Consider the following 15,603-nt stretch of genomic DNA (forward strand, 5'->3'; position numbering starts at 1 on the left):
TTGGTACTGGATCAATACTGAAATTGAGAGTGCCTCAGTTCCTACAAACTCTTATCCAAATCTATGTCCTAGTATTCCTCAGCACCCTCAGATTACACACCTATGCGTACTGTGTCGGACCCTCTAGTTCTTTGTGGTATAGTTGTTTCCTCCCTTATCAGGTCTTAAGGACATCAACATTACTTCTCTGAAATCAGATATGTCATTTGGATAAAATCTTATTACTGCTGGTTGTCTAACATATCTATCTATATATACATATACACACACACTCACATATATATACATATATATATACATATACACACACATACATACATATATATCATTTTATTTTATTAGTGAACAAATTTTGTTTTACACATATATTATTATATGAGTATAAAAATACATATATATTAAATACATGTATTTTATAGATATATACATACATATATACATATATATACATACATATACATACACACATATATATACATATATATACTTATATATATAATAGATTTACAGTTTACTCATAAAAGGAAAAGATTACCTCAGTAAATAATTGAAATAAATGGATAGTCCTAATATACCAAGCGTAGGTGTCCCAGTATTGCCACAAGTTAGTTGAACATCTTAAAAATACATAAATTATGTATACAGAAATTTAAATTCAGAAAAACAATATCTTTAGTATATGGTTGTATTCAAATATATTTCCACAAAGCCTTCTATGCTTAATAGTTAAATAGTGCTACGGCTATTAAAAGGATGTTACTCTTGAAAATGCATTTGGAATAAAAATGTCACATAATAATGATTCTGTAGATCAAAAAAAAATAATTTTCTAGGATTCCTGGGATATTTTTAAAAGTAACTTCCAAAGGTGATTTGTTAATTTTTAATGCTTAGTTTCTAACTTATAATAATGTAATTGTAATGTTTAATGTATAGAATGTGAACCATTCTATTTCATCTTATTTTTCAACTATTTCTGTCACCAATTGTTTATTATCAAGGAAATATTACCCTAAATATTAATTTACAGTTCTTATAATAAAAAATCATACTTTGTTGAACAAAGTATCTGATTTATGACTCTATAAATGTTTTAGCATTAAATTATTTTTATGGCCGTGTTATTTATTTTCACGGCCATAACTAGATTTATACAGTAATTTCATTCCACTTTTCTTTACATATCTAGAAAGTTCACAATTAATTCCAAGTTGGGTCATACAGCTGTCGCTGAATTGATCACGAACCCCACCTGACAGTGCAGGAGGAGGAATGTTCATTCCATTCCACATTCTCTTCCATCCATTTTCTGGGGCGTGACCCTCTGAGATGAGAACAAGTTGAACTCCTGGGGCACACATATAAGTTGCCCGGAAGGAAACTTTGAGATGCTTTAACTCATGCGTTGAAGAATATTGAGCTTAACACAGAAAAGAGGAGAGCTTGGGTAATTTTAGAATCACACGTGAAGTTTGTTTCCTCTTCAAGGGGAAAACTTCAAAAACAAACTTGCAAATTGAATACTTGTCAAAGAAGAATCACTTAACTGCACGACATGGAATATTTGGGGCATGGTGAACTGTAGCAGAATAAATCGTTAGAAATTTTCAGTCGGTTTAGAAATCTGGCCACTTAATTTTCAAAGCTGCAGAGCTTTTAGTAAAAGTTTTTATCTCATTTAATATGTACCTCATAACCTACTCTGAAAAGCTCTTAGTGGGTTTCATTTTATTTCACCCCAAATATTTAATAAATGACATACCAATAGCACTTTTGCTTTTGCTTTAGTCAGAGTTCTTTGGTTAATAAACTTCACTACAGTTAATTATGTAAATGTCTTGTGTGTAGCTTGGAAATGGATGATGTAGAACCCAGGACAGCAAGGGAAAGCTGGATACAGAACTGGGGAGCTGTCCAGCGTCAAGGCAGTGGCTTTTACCAATCTCTGTCATTCCAGGGCAGTGTTTCTTTCCTCTCCTCTTTGATTCTTTGTATCTCCAGTTTTCCAACCAGCACCCACTGCTCACAGGTGACCCAATAACATTGGGTTCATATCCCTTCATATCCCTGAAGCTATATTGGTTTGCTGCGTCCAGTCTGTGTTACTATTATATTCCCATCCCAATTAGCGTTCTCCAGTGAAGAAGGCTTACTGATTTCTGACCATTAGATGGATAGCTTTCACTAAAATCCGTTGTCCATCCATGGACAATCCATGGGGCTGTGTGAACTTGAATGACACATACACACAGACCCCCAAATAGGGTGTGTGGCTTAGAGCTCAGAGAAGAGGTCTTTGCATGGACAGGTTACCTTAAAAACCATAACTGTCTAGTAAAGTAGTGGTGTTCAAAGAGCTCCTTGGATCTGAAAGGGAATCGTGGTGGTAAATTGGGGTGGCATGGATCATGGGGTTCTGTGGACGGGCGAGCTCCAGAACTCTCATTTCACGTTAGCTGGTTAATTTCCATGTTCACTTGTTTTGTATATTGAGCTTTATTTATTTCATGAAAGAGTTAGGTTTGGAATAATAAGTTTAAAATTTCTTCTGGAAGGTGTTGGTGATTTTTGTAAAACTGTAGCTTAGCTTGAATCCCCTCCGTGAAATGTCTAAATCCTTTTGATAGATTAACAAACACTTGGAAAATGATTTAACTTATTGAGTAGAATTCTCTAACGTGAAGGTTAGAAGTAAAGCCTTAATTACTCAGGGTTACTGAATTCAATATACCTGGCACTCAAGTTTGCCCAGGGAGACACATACATTTCCTATTACAGATGGCCAACACAGCACTGCCTTATTTTATTTTTATTATAAATAAAGCACTTTCTAATATGTTTTTAGGTGAATGCAACAGTGGATGTACTCAACTACCTCCCATTAGAGAAAAGAAAAAAGGTGTTTTTTTGTTTTTAGGTGTAAAACATACTTAAAATGAAATAAGACTCTTTTGAAGGTAATAAGTAAGATGCTATAGAATTTTAATGAAAGACAATATAAAGACTAATTATATATACCATTGGGAAAAATAGAGACAAAGAATAGAGAAATGTAGATAAGGATATAAACCCAGCTAAAACAGCTGACCTAGAGAACATTGCTATATCCCTCCCCCATTTCCCAGGATTGTAAAAGATGTTGAAACATTTGAACATTACAGAAATAACCTAGGGACAAATACAATATGTGTATCCCAGATGTAGTATGATATGCTTATTCTATTTACAATAAAACTCAGCATAAAACTATACAACATAAAAGTCACCAAAAAGGAGAGGTTAAAAAAAGGAATAGAGGCGCCCAGCTGGCTCAGTTGGAAGACCATGTGACTCTTGATCTCGGAGTCATGAGTTCAAGCCCGTGTTGGGCATAGAGTTTCCTTTAAAAAAAAATTTAAAAAAAGAATAAATGAATTATTAATTAATATGGAGCAAGCATGGGCTACTTTTAAAAACTAAATACTATTATTGTTCAGTACATTTTAACTTATAATTTAGTGAGTATTAGTGTGATCTTCATCTTATGATTTTGCTTTACGTGGTGCAGTAGGTATATGCGTGTGTGTTAACACTTTCAAATCAGTGCTTCATGCAATGAAAATGTTTTAATAAGCAAAATGAGTCAATATAAATCAACTTCACTTATATATGTATTATGTCATTATACATTGTGGAACTTCCATATTATACTAGAAATGATCCAATTTTAAGTATAGTTTTATATGCAGTTTTCAAAGTTAATGCCTAGAATAAAAATAGAATAAGATTGAAAATTTAATGCAAACTATACTTTGCATATAAATAAGAATATTACAATACTATGTTTATATAGCTCTATACCATGCCCAAAAGCATATATGACAGACATAGAAAAATATATTCTCTCCTTATAAATATAAAAGCAAGATAATTTATTTAATTTTTTTTTCATGGAAATTGACATAATTGGTGTAAAGTGAATTGCCAATGTTTATTACGTCAAAAGTTTTGACATACTGGCACCTGAGAAAATGCCATCGTAATCAAGGGAATGGAAATATCCATCTCCCACAAAAGTTTCTGTGTGCCCCTTATGATCCGTGTCTCTCCTCCTCTACCAATCTCCATGCAGCTACTCTGTATTTCTGATACTATAGAACAGTTTGCATGTGGTAGAATTTCATGTAAATAGAGTCACACGAAGTGTGGTCATTCTTGTCTTTTTCACTCAATATAACTACTTTGAGATCCACACATGATGATACGTGGAACAATAGTTCATTAGTGGTTTTTTTTTTCTTTTTTAAATTAATAGACTTTGGAACAGTTTCAGGTTTACAGAAAAAATCAAGCCATTAGGGAGAGTTCCCACGTACCCCCTCTTTTCCTTCCCCACATTTTCCCCTATCATGAACATCTTACTACAGTGTAGTACATTTGTTGTGATTGACAGATCATTGTACACGGTGTCAGTACATTATCAACAATATTATTGATATACATTGATAATATTGATATTATAATCTTAATGACCATAATATTGTTACATGATTATTAACTGTCATACATAGTTTACATTAGGGTCCGCTCTTGGTGTCATACATTCTGTGGGTCTAGACAAGTGCACCATGTTGTGTAGCCTCCATTACAGTTTCACACAGAGTGGCCTCACATCGCTGAAGTATTTCATTTATTCATCCCACCCCCAGCCCCTCACATTGGATTGGGCGACTGTAGGGTTTGTTCTGAGAAACCAAATGCCTGAGTATAAATTGCATTAATGTGAAGTAAGAGAAGGAGGAATATGGGAGATTTTCTTTATTATATGTGGATTGTAAGATTTGGCTCCTTAAAGCAAAATAAAACTTCTTAATACTTACTAATTACCCTTCAATCCAAATGTCGTATCATAGACAACAATCTAGTCAAATTAGATCAGTGTCCTAAACGTAAACTTAAACTACAAACCTTACAGATATAACAAAAATTGTTTGTGGCTTTTGACTTAAGATTATTTACATATGCTCCAAAAGAACATCCCAGACAACAACAAAAGAGTGAAAAATTAGACCCCATAAAATAAGAAATTCAGCACTCCTACCCTATAGGCCACACTGGGAGAAAACAATTGCAAACCATATGTCTGATACAAGATATGTACCCAGAACTTATAAATTCAATAATGAGGAAAAATACAACCTAATAAAAAAAAACAATCAAAAAAAGAGGTTTGGGAACACTCACTTCTACCAGAGAACATACAGAAATGTCAGATAAGTACACAAAAGAGGTACTATACCACTTCATGTCTGTTAGAACAAAACAATTAAAAAGATCAGTAATCCCATATGTTGGCAATAGGTAGAAAAATGGAAACTCCCTTATACCGGTAGTGGGAACATAAAATCGTATGGCCACTTTGGGAAAATTGAGCAGTTTCCAAATTTAGATATACACCGCCATTGCACCCACCTGCTCCACACCTAGATATTCACCCAGTAGAAATTACAGCGTATCTCCTTACAAAAACTGAAACACAAGTGGTCATGGCGGCCTTATTTGTAAATGCCCCAGACTAGAAACATCCCAAAGGTTTATCAACAGATGAATGGATAAAGCAAATATTACATAACTATAAAGTGACCTTGTAACTCAGCACTAAAAAGGAATGTCTTGGGGCACCTGGGTGGCTCAGTCGCGCCTTCAACTCTTGGTTTCGGTATAGGTCATGATCTTATGTTCATGAGTTTGAGCCCCACATTGGGCTCCACTATGACACTGTGGAGCCTGCTTGGGATTTTCTCTCTCTCTCTCTCTCTCTCTCTCTCTCTCTCTCTCTCTCTCTGTCTATCTCTCCCCTGCTCACTCTCTCAAAATTTGGAAGATGAGCTAGGAGAAAATCTAGGTGACACTGTGTGATATATTCGTGCTGCGTTCAAAACCAGGCAAAATGAACTGGTGATGTGGGAAGTCAAGGGGCTGTAACTGGGAGGAGGGACTTAGGCAATGGTGCAGGGTGTGCCCAGGTCTTCCTCTGTCAAGGGGTCCCTACTTGGAATTAACACAGATCTGGAACCCAGGTGAGAAGCTGTGTCTGCATAGCAGCAGCATGAATCAGGTTTTTGGCTCCCTGACATGGCGGTTTTCTTGTAACATAAATTAAACACTTACATAGGTTAAACACTACTAATAGGCTCTCCATCTAGTTTGCTCTTAGGGAAGCCATAAGCAATTAGCCACTACCAAGGCACTTTTTGTGTATGAAGTATAATTGACTTATAACCAAGGCATTCTGATTGCCTGTCAAACCTGCCACCTGGGGCCATGGTATGCCCACATTCTCTCTGGTGGTTCTGGGCTGCATCCGGGCAGCTGGTCCACCGGGATCACATCATCCTTCTTGAAATCTATGAACATATCTCAATGGTGACATCCTCTGTTGTCGCAGGTGGAAGCAAGCACAGAACGTTTCACTGATGTGCGGCTCCCCTCACTGATACGTTGATCAGAGCCTCACAGAAGGAGGTGCCTTCTAGATCTCAACATGGAATGGAACTGAGGACTGAGTATGCAGGTGGCACACAAACATCCATTCCGTTGGTAGATTGTTGAGTGTGTGGGGATCTTACAAGTAATTGACCCAGAAGCACTGCTGAGTAACTCAGACCTTACTGGCCGGTTGAATAAATTCTGGAAAGCTACCGCCAAGCCATAGCTGCAGAAGCTATGCTATTTCCATCTGACATGGCCAGGGAAGGTCCAGGAATGGTTGAGGTTCTACAAATGTTACTCTGAACGTGTCCACCTGTAGAAAGAGAGAGATCTTCTCCCTAGAAGCAGACAGGCAATTAATAACACAGCAAATCTGTGTCCTTTCCAGGCGCTTAGTGTTTTCAAGCATTTCTGCTGACAGTTTCAATGATTTGCAAAACATGCCTGGTGAGATTTGGTCTGATTTGTCAACCGTAGAATGGCTCGGCAGCACGTGTGTCTGGCATACTGTCCTTTACACTTTTCTCAGGTTTATAGTGGTCACACGTTATCATTTCATGTTTCAAATATTCATCAGGATAATTCTTGCCTGTGAGCTGAAACACCTGATCCTTTTAGTCCCTACATTTTGTGGCAAGAGAATGGATTCCAGTCCCCACACAGGAATTTCACTTGTTGCGCATGACCAGCAGGAAGCTGGGGCAGAGCTGTCGGATAAGCAGAGGACATCCTCTGGCATAGTCCCAGAAGACTAGGCTGACGGTGTGCACGGAATGAAATTTGTTCAATCACCGATATCGTAATAGCTTAGTCCTGGGCAGGTGAATGAATGTCAAGTGCCTGGGAGAGACGCGTACAGTTAGGACCGTGGACCGGCTCCCAATGATGTATTATGACCGCCGTGAATTCTAAGTGAAGAATTAGAAACTGGGAGTCAACACTACTTTCAAGAAGCTTGGCTCTGAAGGAGAGCACTTCAAACAGAGTTGCTAGAGGCAAAATCACGGAGGCTTGTTTGTTCCTTTGAAGACGGGCTTGTACCTCAGCATGACACCGTCTTGTACTTAGTATTTACACTGATAAAATGATATGCACTATTCCTACTTCCTGTTAACATGTACATTTTATCTAGTGTCAACATACATTTTCAGGAGCAAAATGGAAAGTTTTAAGGTTAAAATTGTAAAGACAAAATAGTAAACATGGTATTTACTTAGTGAGTACGTAGCTTTGTCTGACATTCACCTTACATCCCCCGCCCCCAGAAGTTTGTTTAGGCGTGCCAATCAGCCCAGTTAAAATAAAAGGGGTCTGAGCTCAGCTCAGGGTGTCTTGTAATGTGTTGTTCACAGCCACCCAACTATTGTAATGGTTTCTGTCAGTATAATGGTCCACAGTGGAAGTTCATTGATTTTTTTAAAAAAAAATTAAGTTTATTTATTTTGAGAGAGAGAGAGAGAGAGAGCAGGGGAGGGGCAGAGAGAGAGGGAGAGAGAGAATCCCAAGCAGGATCTGCACTGTCAGTGCAGATCCCGAAAAAGGGCTTAAACTCATGAACATTGAGATGAGGACCGGAGCGAAAACCAAGAGTCCGAAGCTTAACCGACCGAACCACCCAGGCATCCTGAAGGCTCATTAATTTTTAATAAATAAGAGAGAGAGGGAGAAAGAGGCGGCAGAAATCAGATATTTGACTTCTTTTTGTTTTAAATTTTTTTAACGTTTTATTTTTGACGGAGAGAGACACAGATCATGAGCGGGGGAGGGGCAGAGCGAGAGGGAGACACGGAATCTGAAACAGGTTCCAGGTTCTGAGCTGTCAGCACAGAGCACGATGCGGGGCTCGAACTCACAGACCATGAGACCATGACCTGAGTCGAAGTCATACGCTCAACCGACTGAGCCACCCAGGCGCCCCACAGATATTTGACTTCTTTAGAACTTAAAATATTTTTCTTATGCCAGGCTTTTGATATGATTAGATTTTCTTTGTAGATTTTTCTTCAAAGTCTATATTACTTGCAGTTAGAGTTTCTTGTAATATTGGCTAATAGGCAGGCTAAATCTCTCACGTTAAGCTTCAGTTAATACACACAAGACATTCCCTCACCGTGAGACCGGTGGTTGATCAACTAGAATCTGGGTTCACAGTAGGATAAACAGCCTCATGAAAGAGGCTGGATTATGGCAGTTCAGCATTAGTCATTAAATATTGTGACAGGCACATATTGCCATTTCCCCTGAGAGAGGGCGATGAGAGGTGGTCAGTTTTATGCTCCTGCATGTTATTTTGTGTTCTTCTATCCTCTGTAATTCAGAAATGTGTGATAACAGCTTTCAGCTTCAGTCTTATAGCTGTTGTATAATTTAATTGAAAACAACTGGGTCATCTCATTTAAACTCTTACTATGTTGATTCTCCATATGTTTTGTAAATTTATGGAGTCCTTTGAGATTATCTCACTTTTCCAAAAGATTATCAGACATAGTTTGAAGCCATTATAACAGGATGAAAACCAATATTTTTAAGATTATCTTCAATAAACAGTTAAGTGGTCTAGTGGTTCATAAAACCACTAAAGCTGAAAACTCAGTTACACTTTTTTTCCCTTTCTTTTCCAGTTTCTAACGTGGACTTAATACACTGTTTTTGAGCCTAAGGAATAATTATATATGTAAATCCAAAATTAAGTATATCAAATGAGGATAGAAGCCTCCATATATTAAAATGACAAATAAGTGGTCAAATATCAATTTAGAGAAACATTTGTTATTTGATATCTATCTGTGCCCTAGGAGTGCCCATGCTACCTATTATTATTATTATTGTTGTTGTTGTTGTTGTTGTTATTCCTGAGAAATCAGTGGACAGAATTTTGAGAAAGGCTTGCATAATTAGAAATAGAACATAATGCTCTGACTCTTTCTGCTAAAATGCTGCCCCTGATGCCACCATGGCTTCTGTGCATCATTGCCATTGGCTAATTGGGAGACTCTGTATCACAAGCCATTTGATATGTGCATTTTCCCCCACAAAGTTAAAAAGGGAACTGTTTTCAAAGTGAGGGCAAAACTCAAGTTTATAGCTAAAATGGAACATATCCTGCTAAACACCTTGAAGTGCCTCTTAATGACTCTCCTACATTAAGGGACTCCTTGAAGCTCATTGTGCAGCACATCTACCATATTGTACGATCCCATTTTTCAGTCCCTGGCCTCAGACATATAACATTGTGATTCAGATGTGTGTCCTTCTTCACTCTGTGTTTTTACATTTCTACTAGTTTTGCTTCCTGATATTATTGTAGCACCGGTCTTTGAATTACTTCTTCTGGATTGTCTCTAGAGCCCTTCATATTTATCCTTTGGTCTCTTGACTTAATTTTGTTGTTGTTGTTGTTGTTTGTTGTTGTTTATTTATTTATTTTGAGAGAGAGCAAGTGGGCAGGGGAGGAACATAGAGAGAGGGAGACAGAGAATCCCAAGCAGGTTCCATGCTGTCAGTGCAGAGCCCAGTGTGGGGCTTGACCCCACGACCCTGGAATCATGACCTGAGCCGAAATCAAGACTCAGATGCTCAACCGACTGAGCCATCCAGGCGCCCCTTGACTTAAATTTCTAACACCATTTCTATCATGATTTTCATTCTAGCCCTATAACTAGGCTGGTTGCTATCAGAAGGTGCCATTGGCCAAGTTCCACCCCACTACATGTTTACCATGTCTCTGATTGTGTTCCCAGTTGAACATTGTGATTATTGTGGCCAACAACTCTCTTTGTTAATAATTATCAGCTCTGTTGGTGACTTGATCTTCCCCCTGGAACAATTTTTTATTCTAATTTGAATGCAAATGGAGGGGAATAGTGCCATATTTTCTTAAGCTCTTTATTTATTTTACTCAGAGTCTATTATAGATGCTCACAATTAATTTAATTGAATTGACCAGATTTGTAACATATTAAACATAAAACATTTTCTTGGGCATCCTAGAGCTTCCACTACATTCTGGAACAGAAGTGTATCTCTAGCTCAGTGTTTATGTTTCATCCTTTGAAGTAGACGCATCCTCTCTCGTAGACATAATTATGCCCTAAATAAAGAGCTAGGCTGACTCTCCGGACTAGCCTTACAGACAGTCCAAACATGTTTAAATCAATGAGTGAAAAAATTCTCCAACAGTTTGATGATAATGAAATATTTCATCACGTTTTAGGAGGTTAGCATAATTTCATAACATGATTAAACAAATAGAAGAGACATACTGTAGCTCAGTTTTACTAATACCTCACTGAATAAATAGCGTTGGGCTGTGATGGTTAATTTTGTGTGTCACCTTGACTGGCCACGGGTGCCAGGTTAAACATTGTTTCTGGGTGTGTCCGTGAGGGTTTTTCCAGAAGAGATCAGCATTTGAACTGGCGGGCTCAGGAAGTTAGACCGGCCTCTCCTGGGACACACGGGCAATATCAACTCTGAGGAAGACTATGTGGCTTCTCAGTCTCTGTAATGATGTGAGCCTGTCCCTCTAGTAAATCTCCATAGATGATGTAGATGTAGATGTAGGTGTAGATGTAGATGTAGATACAGATGTAGGTGTAGATGTAGGTGTAGATGTAGGTGTAGGTATAGACATAGGTATAGATACAGATGTAGGTATAGATCCTACCTGGTTCTGTTTCTCTAGAACAGAATGTACCTCTAATAAACCACTAACCAAAACCTGGGTTATTATTAGTAAAATTATACATGACAATGGCCAGTTTATTTTAGGAATGTAAAGAGGCCTACACATTATCAAATCTATTATTGCAATGCCCCACATTAATTGACTAACGAAAACACGTAAAACCAAGGTAAGAGAGTTTTTAAAAGGTGCTGTCCAAAGTTCAATACTTAGTTTTGATAAAACACATAGAACACTAAAATATTAAGGTAACATCCTTAACCTGTAACCACTAATGGGTCATGTTTAATGGTAGGGAAAAGACAGGGGACCCCACTATCAATATGCTGTGTGATAGATTGCTAAAACTACGGCCAACATAAGGAGAAAAGAAGAAACTCCCCCCAAAAAAGTGGCTTACTGTGTGGAAGAAAGACATAATGGTGTTGTTTTATGGGCCTGTGACTTTAATTTACATGCAAATCTGAGATAATTAAAAGGCCAATAAGATAAGGCACTGATAAGAAAACTGAGCAAAGTAGTTAAATACAAAATCAACATATTCAAATCTCTTTGTTTCTACCATCAACAAATAATAACAAAAATAATTTTTAAAAGCATTCTCTGGGGTGCCTGGGTGGTTAAGTCGGTTAAGCATCCGACTTCGGCTCAGGTCATGAACTCACGGTCCGTGAGTTCGAGCCCTGTGTCGGGCTCTGTGCTGACCGCTCAGAGCTGGAGGCTGTTTCAGATTCTGTGTCTCCTTCTCTCTCTGACCCTCCCCCATTCATGCTCTGTCTCTCTCTGTCTCAAAAATAAATAAACATTAAAAAAAATAAGAAAAAAAATTTAAAAAAGCATTCTCTGTGGCAATGAAATATGAAATACATATAATTTAACTTACCCGTAAGTGGAAATATATTTACAAATAATTTTTCAATAATATTTAATGTGTGAAATGTCATCTGACTAAACGGGAATATATTTATGCATATTTTGGGGTCTTAACATTATAAAGATATCAACTCTTCTCCAGTAAATCTATAATCAACATGATTAATTATCAGTAGTAGTTTTCAGGGAAAAGGTAACCTTATAATGTACATATTAGAATACGTATTCACGTGGACCAAAGCAGCTTTGGAAAGGAAAAGGGGACTGCAATATACTTCAGAAGATATTAGGACATATTGGAAAGTCTGAGTGATTAAAACCCTTGGCATGAGCACAGGAGAACTGTGGGTTAAGGATCCATACATGTCCATGATTGTGGAATATGATTGACATGGTATCACATTTCATAAGGGAAAGCTTAGTCTATTTAACAAATGGTTTTAGGAAAATTGACTACACAAATGAGTAAAATTAAATGAGATCCTCTAATAGAGACCATTTAAAAATAAATTCATTTTGGTTTCATGACCTAAATGAAAGGGATAATGTTTTCATAAGAATATGCAGGACTATTGGGGCACCTGGGTGGCGCAGTCGGTTAAGCGTCCGACTTCAGCCAGGTCACGATCTCACAGTTCGTGAGTTTGAGCCCCGTGTCGGGCTCCGGGCTGATGGCTCAGAGCCTGGAGCCTGTTTCTGATTCTGTGTGTCCCTCTCTCTCTGCCCCTCCCCCGTTCATGCTCTGTCTCTCTCTGTCCCAAAAATAAATAAAAATCTTGAAAAAAAAATAAAGAATATGCAGGACTACTATAACATTTAGTGTAGAAAATTTTCTTAAATAAGCTCCCCTAAATAAAAGACAAAAGGAAAACACCATGTCAGTTTAATTTTATAAAAATAAAAGATTTTTCAACTGAGACAAATAAAAATAAAGTAAAAACTATGAGAAAATGATTTCAGTCTATATAACCATGTAATAAGAAAGAGGTCGCTTCATTAAGAGAATAAAACACTTTGTTTCATGCACCTGACACTGAAACACCCAAATATATAAAGCGAATATGAACAGATCTGAAGAAAGGAATAGACAGCAATGCAATGTGGTAGGACACCACAGCACCCCACTCTCCACAATGGAGAGCTTACCCCAGTGAGTAATCGTTGAGGACACATTGGGCCTGAACCACCCATTAGAGCAGGTGGACCTCACAGGCATGCGTAGAACATTCTGTCCAACAGCACACGTGTAACATTTCCCAGGACAGGTCACAGGTTAGTCACAAAACAAGCGCTAATGAATTTAAGAAGATTGAAGTCATATCAAGCATCTTTTCCAACCACAATGGTATGAAACCAGAAAGCAATCACAAGAGGAAACATTGGAAACTCACAAATATGTGGAGATTAAACAACATACTCCTAAAAAACCTGTGGGCAAAAGATAAATCATGAAATATCTTCACAAAAATTACAATGGAAACACAGCACACCCAAACTTATGGGACACAGTGAAAGCAGTTTTAAGAGGGATATTCATAGAAATGAATGCATATGTTTAAAAAAAAAGATCTCAAGTAAGCAATATAACTTCACCTCAAGGGACTAGAAAAGGGAGAAAAAACTAAGCCAAAAGTTAGTAGAAGGAAGGAAATAACAAAGATCAGAGAGGAAATAGAGACCAGAAAGATAGTAGACAATCAGAGCAAGTAAGAATGGTTTTTTTTTTGGAAAAGATACACAGATTGACCAACTTTTAGCTAGACTAGTGGGGGTGGTGGGGGGAAGAAGACTTGGATTTAGAAATGAGAGAGAGGAGACTAACACCACAAGTGATACCACAGAAATACTAAGGATCCTAAGAAAGTACTATGAACACTTACACAGCAACACATTGGATAATGTAGAAGAAATGGGTAAAGAGTAGAATACATACTGAAATGCTGAAAATGATCAAGAGAAAGATGGAACAATTCAATGGATCACGTGGGGAAATAAGGATGAAAACTATAACTACTAGTCTAGGGGCACCTCGGTGGCTCAGTCAGTTAAGCAGCTGACTTTGACTCGCAGTGCGTGAGTTCGAGCCCCACATTGGGCTTCATGCTGTTTGTGTAGAGCCCTCTTCAGATCCTCTGTCTTCCTCTCTCTGTGCTCCTCCCCTGTGCTCTCTCTCTCTCTAAATTAAATAAACATTAAAAAATTAAAAGTAATAGTCTGAAAAAAACCTCAACAATAACAAAAATCAACTCGTATGCCCTGGGTTAGAAGAGACTTTAACATCAGGTAGGATCGACAGAGGCAAGAATTGGAGGATAAAAGGAATAAAAATACTTGCTTCCATAACCGCGCACAGATACGGATACATACTTCAGTGGTGACCATGTGCCCACAGGTGATGAAGAAGGGTTGTAACGGTTCAGTTTCAGTCATACCGGTTCAATTTTGTAACTGAAGGAAAAAGAAAAAGCTGCTTTGAGGCCATGAGTTAGTGGGAACCACACAAATTAGTTGGAAAACTTAGAGATGTCAAATGTCCATTCGGAGCAACAACGTACTAATTCTCCGTGACGATGTTGTCACGTAAAGCAGAGGCAGGTGGCTGGTGGGAACCAAGTGTGGGGCACGAGTGTGGAGGTGGGGGAAGGTGTGAGGGGTGCAGAAGCAGATGGCATCGTGGGGTCTGCAGCCCCTGAGCGGTACATGGGAGGAGAGGGGGCTGTGTGGATGCTGAGGATGCTGACACTGTAGTGATGCCTTAGTGAGGCCCCGGTGAGGCCCCAGTGACATTGCGTGTCTCTCCAAGTGCAGGGATGCACCACCACCTGCCCCACCGGCAGAGTACAGAGAGCTGGCCATCCTGATTCCCTCTAGGAGGTGCCAGGTTGGGAGCATGTGCACCGCCCACTGCCCGGGCTGGGGAGGGAGGGCTGTGGTCCTTGAGCCCACGCATTCTGTAAGCCCGGGCAGGTGCTCCTGGGCATTCGCAGATAGGGGTGGGCTCTGGTCCCCGTGCGCTGAGCAGAAGAGTGAGCCGCAGGCACACAGGATGCTCGTGGGGTCCTGTCCTGTCCTGCCCTCTCCACCCCATCCTGTCCTGTCCTGCCCTCTCCACCCCATCCTGTCCTGTCCTGTCCTATCCCCTCTACCCATCCAGTCCTCTCCTGCCTGCCCGGCTTTGCACCTGCTGGGTGCAGAGGGGAGTGCGTGCGGGCTGCAGTCACCACGTGGGCGCACCCTCTCCTGACTCCGCTGAACACTCTGCTTCTCACCTGTTCCACACACGAATCCCACTTCCCTCTGTCTGAAGCCAGCTCCTGCTCTCTCCTCTCCTGCAGAGTATTTCTGGGGTTTTCCCTGTCCTTCATCACCGATTGCACTCCACCCTGCTCCCTGGAGACCCCTGTCCCAGCCACCTGCCCCGTCCTGTGCCTTCCCTTGCAGGTGGTGCCTTCATAGAACCATCTGTCGTCCCTTTCTGGGGGCCTTTCCTCTCTTCCTCTAAACCACGGTGATTAGACGTTTATTTCCATGACTGCAGCACCTGCTTCTGTTAAGGTCTCCACATCTTCCCGGTT

Source organism: Prionailurus bengalensis, chromosome D2, assembly GCF_016509475.1.
Source record: "Prionailurus bengalensis isolate Pbe53 chromosome D2, Fcat_Pben_1.1_paternal_pri, whole genome shotgun sequence".
NCBI classification, from domain to species: domain Eukaryota; kingdom Metazoa; phylum Chordata; class Mammalia; order Carnivora; family Felidae; genus Prionailurus; species Prionailurus bengalensis.